Raw genomic sequence first — 20287 nt, forward strand, 5'->3', positions numbered from 1 at the left:
CCCAAAACAGAAACCCTACGCTCATTTCTTAACTCCCCATTGCCCCTTCCCCCACTTCTCATAACCCTACTCTACTATTCATCTCTGTGGTCATATTCTCTGATACTTTCTTTGTGTTTACCATGGGGCTTAAATTTAACCTCTTAAATCTATAATAATCTTGTTTTTCTTTGATACCAACTTAACTTCAATAGGACACAAACTATGTTCCTATACTCCATCATTCCCCCACCTTTATGTAATTCTTGTCAAAAATTAAATATTTTACATTGAGTCCAAAACCACTGATTTATCATTACAGTTTATGTATTTTAGATCCTGTAGGAAGTAAATAGTGGAGTTACAAATCAAAAATACAGTGGTATTTCTATTTATATTTACCATGCGATCTTTACTGGAAATCTTTATTTCTTCATGTAGTTTCAGTAAATTGTTTAGTGTCCCTTCCTTTCAGCCTGCTCAACTCCCTTTAGCATTTCTTATAGGACTGATTACTGGTGATGAAGTCCCTCAGCTTTTGATTGTCTGGGAATGTTTTCATCTCCCCCTCATTTTTACCCTCCAGGTGTTTGTGAATTCTCCAAGTCTCTGATGGTTATTGACTTCTATTTGTATTCCATTGTGGTCAGAGAATGTGCTTTGAACAAATTCAATTTTTTTTTTTTTTTAATTTATTGATGCTTATTTTATATCCCAGTATACGGTCCATTCTGGAGAAAGATCTGTGATCACTATAGAAGAATGTGTGTCCTGGTGACCTGGGATGTAATGTTCTATATATGTCTGTTAAAATTCTTTATCTCTCTCTCTCCTTTCTTTGCTTCTCTGTCAGTAGGGCTCTCTTTAGTATCTGAAGTAGGGCAGGTCTTTCATTAGCAAAATCTCTCAGTGTTTGTTTGTCTGTGAAAAATTTAAGCTCTCCCTCAAATTTGAAGGAGAGTTTTGCTGGATAAAGTATTCTTGGTTGGAAATTTTTCTCTCTTAGAATTTTAAATATGTCATGCCACTGCCTTCTCGCCTCCATGGTGGCCGCTGAGTAGTCACTACTTAGTCTTATGTTGTTTCCTTTGTATGTGGTGAATTGCTTTTCTCTTGCTGCTTTCAGAACTTGCTCCTTCTCTTCAGTTTTTGACAGTCTGATCAGAATATGTCTTGGAGTGGGTTTATTTGGATTTATTCTATTTGGAGTTCGCTGGGCCTTTATGCTTTGTGTATTTATATTGTGTAGAAGGTTTGGGAAGTTTTCCCCAACAATTTCTTTGAATAGTCTTTCTAGACCTTTACCCTTGTCTTCCCCTTCTGGGACACCAATGAGTCTTAAATTTGGACATTTTATTTTATCTATCATATCCCTGAGATCCGTTTCGATTTTTTCAATTTTTTTCTACATTCTTTTTGTTCTTTCCTTTTCCTTTCTGTGGTCCTTGAGGAGGCTGAGTTGTTGTTCAACTTCCTCTAATCTTGTGTTATGAGTATCCAGATTCTTTGTAATTTGGCCAACAGTTTCTTTTATTTCCATAAGATCTTCTATTTTTTTATTTACTCTTGCAATTTCTTCTTTATGCTCTTCTAGGGTCTTCTTTATGTCCTTTATATCCTGTGCCATGCTCTTCTTCATGTCCTTTATATCCTGTGCCATGCTCTTGTTGTCTGTCTTTAGTTCTTTGATTAATTGCGCCAAGTACTGTCTCTTCTGATCTTTTGATTTGGGTGTTTGGGTTTGGGTTCTCCATATTGTCTGGTTTTATCATATGCTTTAAGATTTTCTGTTGTTTTTGGCCTCTTGGCATTTGCTTTACTTGATCTCTAATTTGTCAGAACTACAGCTTGGTGGTGTGCACTTTCTCTAACTAACCAGCACATGGCGTCCATGAGTCACCTATTCCCCTCAAGTGAGTTCTCCCCAACTTTGTCTTTGTGGTGTGTGGGGATCTGATTCTTGTGGGGTTCAATTGGTGCACTAAATTTGGGTGTGTTGTTGGTGCTGTCCGCCCTGAATGTGGGACGTGTGTCTGGGTGGTTAGGGAGGCAGGGCAGCTTTAATAATCAAACCTCCCTGGTGTTCCTGGAGATTTAAGGCTGTTGCAAGAGCCTAAACCTTCATTTCAGTCTTGCCACAGATTGTCTCTGCCGCTGACCCACAAGTCCTTGGTATTAGCATAGGGTCCCTGGGATTTCCAAGTGGGTCCCCCTTCTCAGCTGTGCTCTTCCAGGATCTCTGCTGAGGGAAGGTTGTGCCACGTCACAAGTGTGTGCCAGCCCTCCAGGGAAGCCCTGGGCCACTGGGCCGTGCAAGGGTGTTCCAGCCTGATGTAAAGATGGTTGAATGGGACACGCTAATCTCCATGCCTTCGCACAGCTCCACCCTGCCAACTCCGGGACAACCAGCTGTGGGTGCACTAAAGGCCACTGTCCATGGCTGATATTATGGCATGTGCATGGTGCTGTGGGAAAGACTCCCCATCATACTGGATTTCTTGGCGCAGCTCCGGGCTGTGGGTCTGGCCCTGGGCAGGAGTGTCCCCAGCCCGCCAGGGAGATGGCTGCAAGGGGTGCGGTTTCTTTCACCTTTTGGCTCCCCTCTGCTCCCCTGGCCCCAAGACAATCAGCAGTGGGTGTGGGAAGGGCTATCCTCCACACCAGACACCGAGGTGTTGGCCCAGCCCACTCCTGCCATGCTACACTGAGCGGTTCTCCCCATCATACCCGCAGCCGCTCCCGGGTTTTTTTTTTTTTTAAAAGAACCAGTCCGTCTCCAAATGCCAACCTATGGTTTCCCCACACCGCAGCATGGCCATGGGACTTTCAGCTGGCTCACTCACTCGTTTCAGAATGCAGACTCCCTTTGCTGGAACTGGTGATCTGGGTCACTTTCTGGTTTTTATCTAGTATTTTTCACAGAGGTGTTTTTTTGCTCTGTCTCACCTAGCCGCCATCTTAGGTTCTCCCTCTGTGCCAGTATTTTTAAAGGACTCCAGTAAACTAATCAAGACCCAAGCTAAATGGGTGGGGCCACACCTCCATGGAAATAATCTAATCAACAGATCACACCCTAATCAAAGGTGTCACTTGCAGTTGGGTGAGTCACATCTCCATGGAAACACTCAATCAAAACATTCCAACCTAATCAACACTAATATGTCTGCCCCCACAAGATTGCATTAAAGTACATGGCATCTGGGGGGACACAATACATCCAGACCGGCAATGACAGTGACTCAGGTGGCCTGATGTCTGGCTGCAGTCTTTGCTGACTTCCTTAAGCCTCATTGTCCTCATGTGGAAAATGAGCGTTGTTAGACCTTGTGAGCTTTAGGGCCACACTTCACTTCATCAAGCCAAGCACATCCCGAGCTGCTGTTACCCTGTTTCTGGAAAAGAGTGAGTTTGTCTACAGCAGATTCACAGGCTTTTCAATGCAGATCTGAGCCAATATGCTCTCCTGTCCATAGTGGAGGCACTGGCTACAGCTCTGAAGGGCACTGGTCTCAGAAGGAGAGGTTTGCCCTTTGCATCCCTTGAAAACAGAACAGCAAATAGACAACACTTGGAACCTTTGAGTCTTATAGTCAGTGATTAACTTGGCTTCTTGAGAAATTGTACGTGTTGACTTCAAGGAGAAGAGTTGGTGGTGAGCTGAGGCCGAGGCTGTGGATGATCAGAAGTGTGGTGTCCTGGTCCAGAATGCAGATTCCTGGCTTCTCTTGGAAGTGGTAAGGCCCAGGGGACTTACAGGTTCTGCCCAAGAACTCAGAACCCCAGGAAGTATTTGCAGTTGTCTGTGGAGTGGACCCATTCTGGTTATCTATTTTGCATTGCAATCCACTCCAAACAGAGTGGCTTAAGAGAACAATCATTTTATTGACTATGATTTTTCAGGCCAGGAATTTGGGCAGAATTGGGCTGGTCAGTTTTCTGTTCCACATGGTGTGGACTTGGACCTCTTAGTGGAATTCAGCTGTGGCTGGGCTGGCCGAGGAGGCCCAGGAAGTCTTCACTCTCAGGTCAGGGACCTTGGCAGGGAACGTTTGTTTGGAAGGCTGGGTTCCGCTGGGACAGCTGGGTCTGTCTCCCTTTCTCCCTAGTCACAGGGCCTCTCCCTGTCCATCTGGTCTCTCCATGTGGTCTCTTTGGCGGGTTCACCAGATTTCTTACATGGCAGCTCAGGGCTCCCAAGCGAGAAGAAGAGGAAACTGTTAATCCTGTTAAACACTGACACAGCATGGCCTCTGCATATTCCGTTGATTGAGCAGTCACAGAACAGCTTAGATTCAAAGCAATGGAGGAGTGCCTTTATACAAGGGACTTACTTCTCAACAGGGAAGTGGCGTGTGCGAACAGGAAGGGACAGAATTGCAGTTGATCGTTTTAGGAAACAGCTACAACAGGGCCCCTTTGGCAGAGGTGGGGATGGATTTAGAGCCTATGGTCATGTCAAGGGTGATGGTTCTCAGAGAACCTTTGTGGGTTGCAATGGTCTCAGCCCTACTGCCCCACAAGATTGAACCCCCTTCTGGCTCTGGGAGTGAGATGTAACCGATACTAACCCCCTTTCTTCCTTAATATCCAGGAAACGATTCTGACTCAGGGATCTGGACATGTCCAGCCTCAGGATTCCTAGCCCAGCCTGGGCTTACCCCATTATCTCTCAGGGAGAGCGAAGTGATTTTCATCGAGTGTGAACAGTGATTACTTGGAATACAGTGTTGAGAAGGATTCTGAGGCCATATCAAGACTCAGTGCGTTGATTTATTGGTCATCTGTCTTGGAAATAGCAATACTTAGGTGATTTAGATTTATTCTGTACCTGGGTCTTGCCATGCTCTTAGAGGGAGACACGTATATTCATTGGCCTCTAAACTTGTCATGTGCTTTCCCACATCCCCCTGTGTGCAGTGCTCATTTCCCTCCCAGTGTTGGCCTGAAACCTGCCTAGCCTTCAAGGTCTGTGTCCTCTTCTAAGCTATGCTGGAGCACCCTAGCTTTTGGATTTCTATAAACTTAGCCTGTGTAGTAAGTGTCCACCATTAGATACTGCCTTACTAATTATCTGCATATTAATTATTCATAATTAGGCCATTAGATAATTGAAATCAAGGTCTGGTTCTTTTACATCTTGGTTTCCTTCCTTCCAGCACCCATTAAGGAAGTTAGTGATTCCCCTGATGGGTAGTGGCTTCAGGAGAGCATCCTTTGTGGAGAAGAGGATTTGACTGTTGAATCTGTATGTCCCAGCTAACAGGTGTGGATGTTGGAAATGGGCTCATGTCCACAGGCTTGGCTGAGAACAGGGGTGGCCAGCTGGGGCCAAGACAGAGCTCTCGGTCAGGTGCCTCCTGCCGTCGGAGTCTGGCTGTGGTTGTTGGGTGGCCTGCGCCACTCTAGAGCGATTCTTAATGACACGTCCATGGATTCCATTTGTCCAGGCTTCCACGGTCCTGGTTGTCACCTGTGGTTTGAATTATCCGTCTTACAGTGCTTAAATCTGTTTTCTAGTATGTGAAAGGGCAGATTGTTTAAAGCCTCTGAAGAGAGAAATAGTATGATCAAGGAGGCAGGAGAAGCCTTTGATGTCTTGCGGGAGCTGGAATAGGCGATTAAGTATCTCTGTTTTTCAACCTCACACTCCCCAAGGAAAGGCTTTGTTCCTCACCTCTGGAGGATCAGTGTTTATGTCCCCATGTCTGGAGCTCAAAACTGAGAGAGGACTGGATTTAGCAGAGCTCTTTTGAGCCCTGTAATGCTGTATTTGGGTTAATCTATTTGGACATACAAAATCCCTAAAGACAAACGTGAAGAAATAGGCATAATTTTATTTTTCTTTCTTTCTAATAAATGAAAAAAAATGGTTCTGTTGGGAGGGGGGCAGGGAGGACCTGGGTGGGTCTCCGCATGGGTAGGATGAAGAGAGAAAAGTCAGCATCCAATTTTGGGCATGGCTCTTAGATACCTGTTGTCCATCCAGATGTCTAGTAAAGAAGACTTTACAGCATCTCTTCAAGATGAGCTTGGTCCTTCCCTGGAGATGAATAGGCACATGACTGACATATCTGGGAAGTGTCATAGCCACTCTGGATGCCCGATGGGTAAATCACAGCTCTTCTTGGTCCAGTGATTCTGTTGTCCCCAGCATCCCCGTTAAGTCACTCTGTGTTCATCCAGCAATAAAAAGTAATCAGGAAATATTTTATGGTCATTAAGATTTAGAGGTAATTGATGTTATTCCTAATATATTGGAAGTTGGATGAGATCTTAAAGTATATTGAGCATCATCAAAGGAAGACGAAATTATGTGCCATCCAACTGTAGTGTTGAGTGAATTTCATTTTATTGACTGTTTGATAATTGATCATATAAATGTCCTAGAAAAGTCACTTAATAAGATACTCCTTTGTGGGCCATCTCTAAGAACAACATCAGTAGTAATAATAATTTGTTGTGTGCTCTCTTGATACCAGATTTTGTGCCATATGTATTATGTACCCAAGATCTTATTTCACTATTTTGGATTAATGGGAGCTTCCCATACCACCATCTAGAAATAAAAGGGATGCCTCCTTCATTTACTTGTTTTCTTGGTTTGCAACGAAGATCTTGACTTTGCTTCAGCAAGCTGTGTCTTGCTGTGCTCTCCCAGCCCTGTGTAAGCTCTGCAGGGCATATTGTGTAGGCCATTCTTCTGTGCTTTCTTTACTCTTCATTCCTGTCCCAAACACATGATCTCACATTGGATTGGGGACTGCCTAGATATGGATTTGGCCCATTTCCTCCTAAATCTAGCCTTCCCTCTCAAATGCATTTTGAATATAGTGATAAATAGAAGTAACACACCTTTGCTCTCTTTTGAAGAAATTATACTTTGTACTGTTTGGAAGGAATCAGTTATTAATTTACAATCACTGAATGATTATCCACATTTAACTATCCTCTAAAACATTTACCCAATAAACATGTATTCTGTGCTGATTGTGTGTCACCTGCACAATGCCTTGGGTATTGCAGTATTCGAGCCAGTCTTGGCCCCATGGTGGGTCCCCAATTAATGTTTGTTGCCTAAGTACTGAATGGTTGCTCCAAACACTTGACTGGCTGTGGCATATACAGAAATGTCTAAAATGCTGCCTCTGTCCTCACGAATATGCAGTCTAGCCAGGGAAACAGCCACATAAATAAAAATACTAAAACATGATAATGGCACAGAGCTGCACAACACAAACAGTGAACCCTAAGGTAAACCATGAGTGATAGTTAATAGAACAATTGTAAAAATGTGCTTTCATCAATTGTAACAAATGTACCACACCAATGTGAGTGTTAATAAAAGGGTGGTAAATAGGAATCCTGCATTTTATGCGTGATTGTTCGGTGAATCCACAACTTCCCTAATCAAAAAACAAAATGAATTAACCAAAAAAAAAAAAATCATGATAATCTCCATGATAAAGCTACAGCCATCCCCAAACCTACTCCTCCTAAGGTCCCTGCTACCAGAGAATGGCCCCATGTTCGACCTGGACATGTAAACCAGAACCTGGGTGGTCTTAGCTCCTTCCCAATCCCGCCTCCCATCAATTTCTGCTCATTCTGCCGCCTAGTTTTTGCCAGTGTCCCTTCTCCATCTCCACTGACTACAAAGAGAGCCAGATACCACATGGCTGCACCGAAAGAAAACCACTGCCTCCCACTCCCCCACCGGCCCCTCCTAGGGCCTGGTTAAAGCAGGAGGTGGGGTGGGAGGCTCCCCATTCTTATTTGTCCTGTTGGGAAGCAGAGCCCGGAGTGCTAACTCAGTGCAGCTGTGCATCAGCCACTGCTGGGCGTCTGGGCTGGGAATGGTAAGGAGGGGGCTCAGCAGGATAAGGCAGGGGCTCTCCCAGCTACCCAGGGACTTAGCCACACAGAGAGTCCCTTTTAAAATCCTCTCTCATCCCTTGGAATCGCTGTCTCTGGAAAGAGGCCTGGAGCCAGCCCGAGGCCCAGGGACAATTTTGTCTGGGTTCCCTCCCACCTCCTCTTTCTGTGTCTCTCCCTCTCCTAATTTCTCTCTGGGCTTTCTGCAGGGGCCTGGTGGCTGACAGTGCTGTCAGCCCCTCAGTGTAACTCATTCACATTAATGGAATTTAAAGGTCACTCCTCCCAGTGGTATTTGTGCCTTAAAAGAGCATGGGAAAGAGGGGACAGTGAGCAGTATAAAGGAAGAACTTCTAATGGGGATGGGAGAGTTAGGAATCTATTGATGCATAAAAGACACCCATATAAGAGGCTGGCCCTGCCCCAGAGCCCCATCATAATTTCTTCCCCCACCTTGCTGTGGAGAACAAACCGAGGCAGCAGAGGGGCCTGGGTGAAGATCTGGCAGCCAGGAGCTCCAGTTTAGGTTCCATTGTACATCTCTGCAGGCTGTGAGTTAAGCCTAGGAGACCTAAAAGGAGGGATAGCTAGAGGTGAAAACATCTTAGAACTGCAGTTCTCAAAAATTTTCAGGTGCCCAAGAATTTGTAAGTCAATGGGGTCCATTCAATAAAATGTTGAATCATTTGATTCCGTAAAATGAACAGGAACAACTTTACCAGCAGAAAATAGGATGCTGCATTAACCGTGCAATCTAAAATCCCTATGAATAAAATGGGCACAGAGAGGGGGAAAACTGTTGAACTAAGCAGGCTGGCAGTTTTAAGTGTTTGCTGCAATATTTGCTTACCTGCTCAATTATTGTTTCATCTGCTGTACTTGCTGACATAACAGTAGCAGATGCCAGAGTTTTTAAAAGTTTCTGAGTGAAATTTTGAAACTGACAAAATTCATTGTGCTATAATGATAAAATAATTTTTCTTCTATTTTTGGAAAAACTTATTCAGTTTTAGCAATGGGAACATCTCCAGTATTCCAAAGGAACACAGTTTGAGAATCACTCTGAGAAGCAACCTCCCTTTGTTCCTTTTCTAGTGAGAAGACTTACAGGGAAAATAATACCTTTTAATGATCACTGAAAGGAAGGGAATTTGAAAGAGTAATCATTTATACTCTGGCTTCTCCATTTTTTTTCATTTATTCAACATAATTTATTGAGTGCCTTCCATATGCGAGACATTTTAGTAGACACTAGCGACAGAGAATGAAAGAGGTTCTATCTCTGCCTTGAGAACTTCAGTTATCAGTCAGGACTTTTGGTTGCAAACAATGGAATCCGCTTTTGCTGGTTTAGGCAGAGAAGTACTTTATTAAAGAAGCTCTGGTGGAGACACAACTGGCTTGGAGGCAATACAACCAGTTCAGGCAGTCCAGTTCTCCACTGGAGACCCTTCTGCAGCCATCTCTGAGCATGGGCTCCCATGCTTGACATTGAGCACAAGACACTACTTTAAGAATCTCTGCTAATTCTGATGTTTCTGATAGTCGAATGTCCGTAGTTGCATTTGCTAAAATGGCTTGCATGAGGCAACTGCTGCTTCATGCCTCTCGCTTCTGGTTGACGGAGACCAGGTCACATGCCTACACCAAGCTGGGAAAGCAAGTTTCTAGCTTCTTAAAGATGTCTGGGCCTCCCTTTATCCAATGTATGGACAGATGAGTAGAAAAATGGGTACAAAAATTAAATAAAAAAATAGGGTAGGATGAAGGGATGGAATGTTTTGGGTGTTCTTTAATACTTCTATCTTTGTTCTTATTTTTATCTTTTTCTTTTTGGAGCAATGAAAATGGTTAGAAATTGATTGTGGTGAAGAATGCACAATGACAAGATGGTACTGTGAACAATTGATTGTACACTGGATGATTGTATGGTATGTGAATATATCTAAATAAAACTGAATATAATGGGATAAGTGCTATAATCAGGACTTGCTTATGGCATGAAGGGGGCCAGAAAAGAAATTGTTAACAGTCTGGGGTGGTCAGGGAGGGCCTCCTGGAGGAGGTGACTGATGCCTGCTGTCATGTTGATGGTCAAAGCAAATGGGGCCGGCTTGAGCAAAGGAAGAACAGGGACCCTCACTGTCTGACTTTAAACATACCTCCACGGCGAGCATGCCAGAATAGAAAAATGGGAACTGATGCAGCAAGAAGAAAAGGCAGACTGGAATCTGAATGCGCCAGTGGAGGACTCACGTGACAGCTGGCTGGAAAGTGCTCAGGGCGTCATGCGTGGGGCTGTCTGTTTAATTGACTTGGCTTGTGTCCCTTTCCCTCCCAACTCTGCTCCCTTAAAAGATGTCCTAACAGGTTATGGCTCCCAGTGAGTGACATGCAGTGTGTTTTCAGAGGGGTTTTTTTGGAAATACAAAGCCTGACTCCAAAAGAGTGACTTTTTTCATTAAAAAAAAAAAAAAATGTTATGAAAGTAATAAGGAAAGTATAAAGTGGAAAGTCCAAGTCCCTCCCTAACTACCATTTATATACTTAGATATTGTCTTAAAACTCAAACGCAATCAAATTACACCTACTGCTTTGTAAGCCCCACCCCCACCCCTGACTTTATATAGCTTAGATTTCTTAAAAAGTGAGTCTCAGTGGCAGTGCCTTGACGTTGTATTTGGTCAATACATTTATTAATAGCAAGCAAGCTAAGGAGGATTTTTTTTTAAGGCAGGGGTTGGTGTAGAAAGTTGGAATACGGGGCTCTACTTGTCCCCAAACCTCCCTCCTGGGCTGCCCATCTCGGTGAGCGATCACCCTGCAATCACCTCAGTTCAGAAGCAGCCTTCATTCCCCCCCTTGCTCCCCACAAACCCCCCACCAGCAAATCCCATTGGCCCTACCTCCGCATCCATCTCCAAGTTGTCTCTGTCTGTCCAGGTACACGAATGCCCTTCCCATGCAAGTCACCTTCATCTCAGGTCTGGACAAAGGCTTCCTGACCAGTGTCCTGCTTCTGTTGCTGGTCTCTAGTCTGTTCTTCTCACCGTGGCCAATATGATATTTCAAAATGGAAAGTCTCTCCGTTGCATAACACTTGCCAGTGCTGGCTCTTAGAATAAAAGTCAAGGCCTTGCATGATCACATCACATGCGATGCTCCTCCCTCTTGCCAGGCCTGGTGGCCTGCAATCCATTCCTCAGGCTTGTCCTTTGCTTCCCAACTCAAGACCCTTGCTCCCTGCCCAGACCAATTGTCAGCTCCTACTCACACGTCCCCATACCATTATTTATGCAGCTGTGTTCTTCTCATCTGTTAGGTCCCAGTTTAAATGTCACTTCCTCAGAGAGCATTTCCCTGATCTTTTCTCTAGATAATGCCTCCCCCACATCCTGGAATTTTATTGAAGTTACTTGTGTGTTTCTATTCTGGCACTTAACATGACACTCCCTGTGTGTGTGTGTTTTTTGTTGTTGTTTACATGTTTATCATCTCTTTTTCTAGACTCTAAGTTTTGAGAAGGTTGAGATCTTACCTGCCTTGTTGCCTCTGTATCTACAGCATCTGACCTGGTAGTGCTGGGTAAATATTTCATAAAGGAAGGCAGGAATCCGGGATCTGATGCCCTCCACCTGGCCTCTCCCTGCTCCAACTGTGAGGTGAGCTACTGCTGGGAGGTTCCCACCAGCCTCAGACTTATCACAGTCTGCCCCATCTCCTGCAGCAGACACTGGGGCTCCCCAGCCCTGGGCATCTCCTCCCACCTCTCTGTAAGGCCGGCCTGTCTCACAGGTCTGCTCCTTTCAGCTGTGCACGATGGAGTGGAAAGAGCTCTGCACTTGCAGGCAGAAGCTCAGTATTGGAGTACTGCTTCTCCCTGCAGCTGTGTAACTTTGGGAACTGTACCCTATTCCAAGCTTCATTTCCTCATCTACATCATGTGAGTGGGGCTCCCTGCTCTCGGGTGCCCTACAAGGCACTGAGATGATGTCTGTGCACGGCCACAGTCAACTCTAAGGATGTAGGAGTAGTGTGTTGCACATTATGCTTTGGCATCATTTGGAATGAGGAGGATTCAATTGGAGATCGGAGAACCAGATCAAAAAACTTGAGAGGACTGTTTCCAAACTCCTCAGTGGCTGTAGGGAGGGCCTCTTCCAGTCTCTGGTGTAGGGCAGACGCGGCCTGGACCTGGGGTCAAGTACCTTACAGGAGGCTTTGCCCTGCAGACTTCACTTGGGGTCACAGCACAAGTCTGGCCCACCCCAGTGTCCACAGTTCAAACACTAAAGAGCTAAGTGAGAACTTTCTTGTAAAGAATAGGCCCTGACTTGATTTCTGCTTGGCTCAGACTGTATTTCTCTGTCTTGGATCGGTGTCAGTTTGGCCTGCTCTGAAGGTGACATTGGTTGAAATTCTTCCCTCCAAAACTCTCCCCCACTACACATATGCAGGCTGCACTTAATGAAGCTGGGCTGTTGTTAAAAGATCACCCAGGAAACAGCCACTGACCACTTTCTGTGTGCAAGGCTTTGGGTGGGCATGGACAGTAGTTGCAAAGAAATCTAAGATGCGGACTCTGTCCCTAAGGCAGGGTTTCTCAGCCTTGGCGCTGTTGACATTCTTTCTTGTGGGACGGGGGGCTGTCAGGTGCCCTGTAGGATGCTTGGCAGCACTCCCTGGCTTCTACCCACTAGATGCCAGTACCACAACCACCCCCTAGTTGTGACAAAAGGTCTCCAGACATTGTCTATGTCCCCTGGGGTCAAATCCCTTCCCTCACTGCCCTAAGGGAAATAATTGTCCAATTAATGCAACGGACAATAAAAAATTCTCAGAAGAGGAAGACTGTACTTTGAGCTGAATACAAAACACAGGTGCACTGAAGCAGATGACCCAACTGTGTGTTAAAGGGTCCTTATTTTTGGTGGCTCCTTAGCAAGTGCTTATGGTGGAAGGACAAAGATGATAGTGACCAATTGTACCAGTCTATATATATTATGTTCCCCAGAAAAAGCCATATTCTTAAAGGCAATCTTGTGGGGGCGGATGTGTTAGTGTTAAGTTGGAAACCTTGGAATAGGTTGTTTCCATGGAGATGTGACCCACCCAACTGTAGGTGATATCTCTGATTAGATAATTTCCATGGAGGTGTGGCCCCACCCATTCAACATGGGCCTTGATTTGTCTACTGGAGCCCCATAAAAGCTCAAACAGAAGGCGCTCATGGCTAGCTGCAGATGAGACAGTTTGAAGATGGCCATTGAAAGCAGACTTTTTGCTCCAGAGAAGCTAAGAGAGGGCAAATGCCCCAAGAACAACTGAGAGTGACATTCTTAAGAGGAGCTACAGCCAAGAAGGAAACGTTGAAGAATGCACAGGAGCTGAGAGAGGAGGTGGAGCTTACAGAGACATTTTGGAGAATGCCATTTTGAAATGCCACCTGGGAGCAAGTGGACACCAGCCATGTGCCTTCCGAGCTAACAGAGGTTTTCCGGACACCAATGGCCATCCTTCAGTGAAGGTACCCGATTGTTGATGTCTTACCTTGGACACTTTTTGGCTTTCAGACTGTAACTTTGTAACCAAGTAAACCCCCTTTATAAAAGCCGATCTATTTCTGGTGTTTTGCAAAAGGACAGCTTTAGCAAACCAGAACACCAAGCTTCGTACGGTGCTTCGTTATGGCTTTTATCTAGCCCAGGAAATTTCAGAGATTTAAATCTTTCTTGATTGCAGATTAGTTTGCCTTTAATGCCATGTCCATGAAATGAAACTTCATTTATAAAATGAAAAATAACAGTGTTGTTGGGAGGATTAATTGAGAAAACGCACATAGCATATTCAGCCTTCAGTTCATATCTATTTTATGAACTATAATTGACAAATTTTTGTCATGTGGTATTTATATTAGAGCTGTTACATAATGTGCATCTTCTGTGATCTATTAAGTATTCTAGTGACTTCATATGCATCTCATTTGATCCTCACAACATCCCTGCAAAATAGGTCACATGACACCCATTTTACAGATGGAATAAATGAGATTTGGAAAGGTTTAGTATCTGGTCAGGGTCAGACAGCCTATACAAGGGCAGGGGCGGGGGGCAGTATTTGAACTCAGATTGTTCAGCTTCCAAGGCCTGTGCTTTTTCTATTACACTTTCGGGAATGTGAGGTTAGGGGTTGAGGGTCTGTCCCAGCTTCTTTCATCCATCCACCAACTCAAAGAACAATCTCTTTTCACCAGAGGGTTGTTTTTTAGAAAATGAGTGGATTTGTTTGTTTGTTTGTTTTAATAGACATTTAGAACAGTTTAGGTTCACAGAAAAGTTGGGCAGAAAATACGGAGTTCTCATTTACCTCTTCTTTTCCCTACATATAGCTTCTGTTATTAACATCTTGAAATGGTGTGGTTCATTTGTTACAACTAATGAACCAGTATAGCTATGTTGACATTAACTGAAGACCAATAGTTTACATTAGAATGTTCACTCTTGGTGTTATGCAATTCTGTGGGTTTTGACAACTGTCTCATGTCATGTATCCACCATGACAGTATCATACCAAAATGCCTGTGCGCCACGTATTCATCTCTTCACCCTTTTTACTGTCTCTATAGTAATTGTCATGTATTTGGAATCATACAGTTTATAGCCTTTTCAGGCTAGTTTCTTTCCCTCAGCAGTTATGGTTCCTCCTTATCTTTTTGTGGCTTGACAGTTCGTTTTATTTTTTTTCCTTAAAGTTTTTATTTTGAACAAAGCAAAACCCATTAGGGAACTCTGACACACCCCACCCCCAGGCTCCCAGATCCACCAGTTTTAACATTTTGCCACATTTCCATTCTGTCCATACATCAATCAGTTTGTCTATCATCTATCTCTAGCTGTCTGTCTATCTATTATGTAAATATTTGAGAGTAGGTTGTATACATCATGCTCCTTGAATACAATACTTCAATGTACCTTTCCTTACCATCTTAAGGACAGTTATCTAATTCAAGACATTTAAAATTGATATAAAACTTTATATAAAGTCTTTGTTCCAATTTTTTCACATGTCCCAAAATGTTGTTTTGAGCCTGTTCTTCTGAATGTTGGATGCAGTCCAGGATCACATATTGCATTTAATCATCTGTCTCTTTAGTTGTGTATCCTTTTATTTTTAATTGTGGGAATATATATACAACATAAAAACTTTTCCGTTTCAGTCATCCCCAGGCATACCATTCAGTGGGATTAATCACGTTCACAATGTTGCTGTACCCTCACCACATTGTTACCAGAGCCTTCCCGTCATCCCAAACAGAAATCCTACACCCATTATGTGTTAATTCCCCATTAACCCTTTCTCCTGACCCTGGTAACCTGTTCTCTCCTTTTTTCCTCTGCGAGTTTGCATGTTCTTGCTGTTTCATATAAGTGGACTCATGCAATATCTGTCCCTTTATGTCTGACATTTCATTCAACATGATGTTCATCCATGTAGTGGCATGTATCAGAACTTTATTCCTTTTTAGGGCAGAATAATGTTCCATTGTATGTATAAACTATGTTTTGTTTATTATTTCATCTGCTAATGGATACTTGGTTTGCTTCCACCTTTTGGCTGTTGTGAATAATGCAGCTATGAGCATTGTAGACAAATATCTGTTTGAGTTCCTGCTTTCAATTCTTTTGGGTTTATACCTAGAAGTGAGTCATCTGATAGTTCTACGTTTAACTTCTTGAGAAACTTCCAAACTGTTTTCCACTATGCCTGCATTATTTTATATCCTACCAACAACATACGAAGGTTCCCATTTCTTCACATCTTTGCTGGCACTTACTATTTTCTGTTTTGTTTTGTTTTGTTTTGTTTTGTTTTTTTCATAACAGCCATTCTAGTGGCTGTGAGGTGGTATCTCGTTGTTTTGATTTACATTTCCCTAATGACTAATGATGTTGAACATCTTTTTATGTTCTTATTGGCCATTTGCATATTTTCTTTGGAGAAATGTCTATTCAAGTCTTGCCTATTTTTAAATTGGGTTGTCTTTCTGTAGTTGCGATGTAGGAGTTCTTTATTTATTATGGATATTAAACTCATCAGATACATAGTTTCCAAATATTTTCTCCCTTTCTGTTGGTTGTCTAGACCTGTTTTTAATCCATGTGACTTCCCAGTCCCAAAAGATTATAGACTCTTAGAGGACAGAGGGCATATCTTGTAACTCTCGGATCTCAAGTGTCATATACATATACAGGGTTGGTGCTTAATAAATATTTGCTATCTGATTTTACTTAACTCCTATGAACTTCCAGCAAAAGTTAGTGTTTGAGGAGGAGTAAAAACTCATCATGCCTCTTAAGGAATGGAAATTTCTCTCTTACAAGTTAGCACAAGGGATGAATTGTTTTTTGTTGCCCTCTAATTTTAGACATCATGAGAAGCAACTGTTTTGACAAGAGTACTTGAGTTAGTGTCAACACATCGTGCACACATCACTCCCTCCTTCTGCAGCACTTAACTCTATTACCAACGAGGGGCAGGTGCGTGTGATTCTGACACAAAGTGCGTCTCTGTTCAGCTGGGCCACAGGCAGGGTGAGCTCTCTCTTCTGTCATAGGGAAGACAATTCAGCCAGTGAAGGAGTAACTACCCTATGACACTTGGTGTGAGTGTGTCTGTGTATGTGTGTGAACGGGAGTGGGAGTGGGAGAGGAGAACTGGGTGCTCCCATAATGCAGACTTAGAGGATCAGTATTTTCAGGGGAGCCCTGAATGAGGTGCAAAGTAAGACAGCCACCAGCTTTGTCATAGGATGGACCATGGAATTATTTACATTTTTAAAATCTGAGGAGAATTTGGTTACCTGAGTTACATTAAATGCATTCTTGATTTAAAAGGAAAAAGAAGCCACGATTAAAGGAACAATGGGGTAGGCATTCGAGTGATAGTTCTCCCAAGAGAGCAATTCCTGGATCTGCCTAAAGAAAACATGGTTGATTTCGATACTTTCAGATACTGTCTTCTGCAAGTTGTGAGTGCTATCATTGATCTAGAATGAATTCCTGTGCCTTATTTCTAATTTTGGGGGAAATACTTCTCTAGCCTCTGTTTGTGCTCCTAAGGTGTTTCCAAGCTTACAATGCTTGGCCTTTTGACATGCAAGTGGATGATTTATGTGTTCCTCTCCTGCTGCATGCCTACAGTTTGGGATACCTACCCAGCTTGGAAGTTGAATATTCAGGCCTATAAAGCCTTTTGTATTTGTCATTGCTACTGTTTCTTTTGCTTTTAATTTCCAAATCCAGGCAATGGCTATGGATTGGGAGTGCCTTGGTTTACCATTGAGGTCTGTGCCTGGCTAAGAGGCCCAGGTTAGGGCCCCATTCCAGATTTCTATTACTAACAGCCCATCCCTTGCACGTGCCTCTCTGGAGCTGAGGTTTATCCGCAGATGAGCTTCAGCGTGGGGTGGAGGGGAAGAGTTTATAGCTTTCATTATTCTTTAAGGGTCCCTGAACCCCCCTCAAAAAAAAGTTAAAAAGTATCATTGTGGAGTGACCCAGTGATGTTGTCTCTCCCTTCTACCCATGAGTTTTTGAAGGTTTGCTGGCAGACCATTGTTTGAGTGACAGCTGCCCCCTGCCCACCTCTGCCATCCAGATGCAGAGACTGGCAAAGGGTGGAGTTTTCTTGACTGTCCACCTCTGGGCACCTCTGCTTGTGACCGTGTCCAAGATGCTGAAAGTATTTGCTATCTAAGAGATTGTATCGTTTGAAGAGAAGGCCTTCTCTGAGAAAGCTGAGAAAGTCCCTGAAAGTTACACAAATTGCAATGTTGATAGAGTGGAGGAAGTATCAGGAGCAGCTCTTTTTTTAAAGACTTTTTATTGAGGTATAATATACATACAGTAAAGTGCACAATAGCAAAATGGTACATTCCATATGGTTCCATTCAGATGAAGTATAATAACAGGCAAAACCATCTGTGGTGTTAGAAATCAGGATCTTGGTTACTGTTAAGTGGTTTAGTGCCTGGAAGGGAAGACAAGAGGTTTCCCTGGGTTGCTGGTAATATTCTGATTCTTGATTGTGAATAATTATTTTTGATTCTGTTAAATAGTATTTAGTGTGCATCAAACCAAGAATAGAAAAATGCTGGGGGTTAAAATGGTTTAGACAGCTATACTTTGTGTTTGTAGTGGGGGATGCCTTGAGTTTCTGTCTTCCCAGCATCCTCTCTCCCTTCTTTTGGTAAGAGTGTCTTGCACTAGCTGGGGGCATGGCCTTCCTCACTCTCAATTCATGTGTGTGCATGGGGGGTCTGACCCACCCTCTGATTCCAGGAGCAGACATGTAACTCGGGGACTGGGTAAGTCATGGGAACAGGATCCAATGCAGGCCGTGAGGTTCCAGCCCATGACTTTGCCAGAACTCTAGGACAGAGGCACATGCTATCAGCTGGGATTTCTGAGCTGGTGGGATATCTGCCTGGGCTGCTTGTGATCATCTCTACCACCATGTGCAGAGTGCCAGCTGGGAGGGAAGCCAGTACAAGATTCCTAGGGACACTGTGTGGCTCCAGCTGGGTTGCGAGCTATCTCTACTCCTCAGGGATGTTTCATTTATTTGTGTCAATAAACTCCCTTTTCTGCTTCTGCTCTTCTGGTTGGGTTTCTGTCCCTTGCCTCCAAGAGTACTGAGAATCTGAAACAGATTTATTTATTGGTCGGTTGGAACCAGTGGATATACTTGTCCGAAGTTGGCTCCTCTCAGTGCAACGCCCAATCTCCCTGAAAGCCTGGGTGGGTGCCGTGGTGTCTGCTGTGTCTGTGGGTACTGGGCGTGGGGGTGGGAGAGGCAGGAGATGGAAGGGCTTTAGAAGTGGTCAGGGCGATGGAGGGATGGGCTCCAGAGGACTTGTTCCGAAGTTGTGCTGGCATTGCCCACACACTGTGCTTGCCCATTTGGAATAGCATGGAAAGGGGCAACTCCTGAGCTGTCACAGGGTCACTGCTTCCTCCCATTCTCCTGGATTCCGATGCCTTTTTCTATCTATAAGATAGAATTTTAAGGATGAGAACACACAGCTTGATGGGAGCTCACCACCCTGCTGGAGTTACCCAAGAAGGACCCCAATAATGATCTTCCATTGCCCATTTTATGTAATCTCTGTATTTTAAAATATCCCAGGTGACAAAGTACAAAAAGGCATTTGAAGGCAGCAGTTTTAGGAATTAAATCGCTAAGGTGGTCCTAACTGGGGTCAGGGGAATACACAATCAAAAAAAAATGAAAAATGGAGATGATTAGAATCATCTAATAGTATCTTATGTTTTGTTATATGGCTTGACTTTTCAGCTATTCACTGGATGGAAAATGCTCTTTAATAAGTCATTTAATGACTTATGATAGCTTTGTCATTAAAACAATCAACAGGCTTTCTAGCTTATCTTCCTGTGCTTGCTGGTGTTCTGCTGAAATCCATACAGGGCTAGTTGGTCCCACAGTATTGCATGCGAGTCCGTTATAGGGCTTGGCTGTAAATAGCTATTCAGTAAATAGCTGTTCACTTGACCTAATCCCACAATTCAGTCCTCAGCCATATAACCTTTTTTCCATTTAATGTTCAACCTTCTCTGACTGGCTTGCTCACCCTGATGTTAACAAGTACAATATAACAAAGAACAGAATATTGCAAGATCCACAGGAAAGAGTATTTTAGATCTTAAAATTGCTTACGAGGATAGAATTATCTCATATTACTGAGCAGGAGTTTAGCGATGACCACTCGTTCAACCGCCTTATTTAATCGTTGGTGGAACTGAGACCCTGAGAGAGGAATGACTTGCTTAATTAGTGGCGGAATAAGGCTGAGACCCTAGGTTTATGGTGCTGTCTAACCCTGAGGTGCAGCCACTTCCACCTGAGGACTGGACAGACTCCATTTCATGGAACTTCAGGACAGCCTACTTACTGTTCCAAGAGGGCAGAATAAGATCAGAGGAAAGTCTTGGCACTGTGCACAGTTCCTGCAAATGTAAATCCTTTGTGTCTTCATGTTCTCTAGTAGATGCTCAATGGGGACAGGAATAGCTGTAATTCATTCCATAACTTAGGTTTTAGCAGTTGTTAACAAATCCCTCCTCCCATTATGTGGCTTATAGGAGTGGCTAAATTAATGCAAATGTGTCCTTTTGCCTCTCATTTCTGTTCTTTCCATTCCTCTGGTGGGGTGACTAGTTGGCAGTGATAGTCAGAAGTAAAATGTGCCAATAATTTGTAGTTGGATAAATCTGCTTTTGAACTATACCATAACTACTAGTATTACAGTTAGCATTTAATGAGGAGCCACGTGTTGTGCTAAATGCTTTTTAAGGATTATTTCATTTAATTCTCATGAGACCCCACCCCCAATGATGCAGCCATTACTATTGGCCCC

General features: G+C 43.6%; 1 protein-coding gene across 4 annotated transcripts in view; it reads left to right on the forward strand.

Annotated features, from left to right (window-relative positions):
- Nucleotides 1-20287, forward strand: part of PDZD2 (PDZ domain containing 2) — a 410031-nt gene that overhangs the window by 66565 nt on the left and 323179 nt on the right. For 3 of the 4 annotated variants that reach the window (XM_037798731.1, XM_037798734.1, XM_037798733.1), the window contains exon 1: nt 3476-3713. The exons of the other annotated variant lie outside the window; for it this stretch is intronic. The gene's annotated coding sequence lies outside the window, so the exon portion shown is untranslated. Of the gene's footprint in view, nt 1-3475; nt 3714-20287 lie in introns of those variants that run through there. 4 annotated transcript variants of the gene reach the window in all.

This window comes from Choloepus didactylus, chromosome 11 (assembly GCF_015220235.1).
Source record: "Choloepus didactylus isolate mChoDid1 chromosome 11, mChoDid1.pri, whole genome shotgun sequence".
NCBI lineage: Eukaryota > Metazoa > Chordata > Mammalia > Pilosa > Megalonychidae > Choloepus > Choloepus didactylus.